Source organism: Coenobita brevimanus, chromosome 109, assembly GCF_032717465.1.
Source record: "Coenobita brevimanus isolate Jiangsu-jjx chromosome 109, ASM3271746v2, whole genome shotgun sequence".
Classification (NCBI taxonomy): Eukaryota; Metazoa; Arthropoda; class Malacostraca; order Decapoda; family Coenobitidae; genus Coenobita; species Coenobita brevimanus.
In genome coordinates, this window is record NC_137062.1 from 14,714,885 (window position 1) to 14,717,112 (window position 2,228).

The following is a 2,228-nucleotide window of genomic DNA, read 5'->3' on the forward strand; positions in this document are numbered from 1 at the left end:
GAGAGAGAGAGAGAGAGAGAAGTGAGAGGTGGAAGATGACAAATTAAGGAAATATTACATGAAGAAGAGAGATTTATGTAAGAAGAGATAGATAGATAGATAGATAGATAGATAGATTCTGAGAGAGAGGTGGAAGAGGTGGTGCAGGAAGCGTGGGAAATGGAGGCTTGGACAAGCTAACAACACGGTTAAGTGGGATTCGATTTTTGTCCTGTTGAGAGATTAGGTTCAGGAGAGAGAGAGAGAGAGAGAGAGAGAGAGAGAGAGAGGGAGAGAGAGAGCGAAAGAACAGACAGAGGGAAAAAACTGATGCAAGTAAAGAGAGAGTGATTAAGAAAACTATTGTAACATATTAATATTGTTTACTCCAAAGCCTACCACACCTTCCTGCTCTGAACCTGTCGTGATGACTAAATGGCACTAGGACAGGGCAGACTGGGAGGGACTTCAAATTTTCTCCTGGATGTTCCTTGGACCTCCTTTTTCTCCCAGGATGCAAATTCCACATTTGCCTACATACAGGATTTCATTAAAATCGGCATGGAAACATTCATTCCCCATCATACTTACAGAAAAAATGTTCACTCATTCATTTCATTCATTGCCAGACGCCATGTATCCCAAATGGGGTGGCCAAGGGCTTAGAGTTAATTGTTTTACAGGGAGGGGCACTAATCCTCCACCAACCCCACTTGACACGTAGGGATGCCAACAGCATCTGGTGTTCCCAGGCGGTCACCCATCCAAGTACTAGCCAGACCCAACGTTGCTTAACTTCGCTGATCGGACGGGAAGCGGTGTACTCAATGTGTAGAAAAAGATGTAATTCTCCTAAATGGTTTGACCACAATTGTGCAAGAGTAACAGAGCATAAAACGATAGCCTATAACACTTATACAAGCACCAAAACCAAAGAAGCCTTTAACTATTATAAAAATATCAGAAACCATGCCAAAACTATTATCAATCTTTCTAAATCAAACTTTCTCTATAGACAAGCTAACAAACTACTAAACAATCCAAATGATAACAAAGTTTTCTGGTCAACCTTTAATTCATTCAAAACTAACTTCACTACCACAAATTCCATTCCACCGTTACAGTCCCCGAATGGAAATCTAGTAAGTGACCCACGTGGAAAAGCCAACCTTCTTGTTGACATTTTTTCATCAAACTCAACCCTAAATACAGAAAATCACAATATTCCTGTACTTGATTTTGATTCCCCTCAAATACCTCCTTTCATTATTCTAACCAGATACGTACAAGCTGTATTACAGAATCTCTCAGGAGACAAAGCCACTGGTCCAGATGAAAATATTTAAAAATTGCCTCTAAGTGTTGACTTCCGTATTAGCAAAATTTTTCCGCTCATGCATCTGTACTTCAATTTCTCCAGCCTCTTGGAAAGAAGCAAATATCCATCCTATTCCTAAAACGGGGGGAACTTCTGATCCATCAAACTATAGACCAATTGCAATAACTTCCGTTCTCGGTAAAGTTTTCGAGACACTAATAAACAAACACATAGTCAAGCATCTAGAAATCAAGAAATTAATCAATGATCGGCAGTATGGATTTAGACAAGAATGTTCAACAGTAGATATTCTTTGCCTTCTTACCCATCAGCTTAACAAAACAACAGACCAACATGGTTAAACACATACAGTAGCACTTGATATATCAAAAGCATTTGACAGAGTATGGCACCGGGCCTTATTGTCTAAGATGTCACACTATGGCGTTGCATCACTGGTTCCTCTATTTTCTTCTTACCTTCATAATAGAAAACTACGAGTCATGGTAGATGGAATTTATTCTCAGTTTCATTCCATAAATGCTGACGTACCTCAGGGATCAATTTTGGCGCCAACCCTCTTTCTCATTAATATAAATGACCTCCTATCTGTCACGCATAACCCAATGCACTCTTATGCTGATGACTCGACCCTTCATAGTTCTTTCACATTTAGTACCTCCTTTACACAATTTGATATTCTAAATTCCCCAATAAACACAGCAATTTCTCTGAATCAGGACCTTTCTAAAATTAATCACTGGGGACAAACAAATCTGATTTCATTTAACCGATCACATCCCAACCAATTTTCCACCACTGACTCAACCCAGTCCCGATCAGTTTTGGAAAAAAAAATTTTTTGGCTCAAACCTCCGCTTTTGGTGATAAACATTGAAAATTCATAGAGAAATTGCTTACTTTAGGTTTA

The 2,228-nt window shown here is 39.2% G+C and overlaps 1 pseudogene; it reads right to left on the reverse strand.

Moving 5' to 3' along the window:
• Positions 1 to 706: 706 nt before the first annotated feature.
• LOC145417222 (5S ribosomal RNA) lies at positions 707 to 828 on the reverse strand (annotated as a pseudogene).
• Between the last annotated feature and the right edge of the window lie 1,400 nt (positions 829 to 2,228).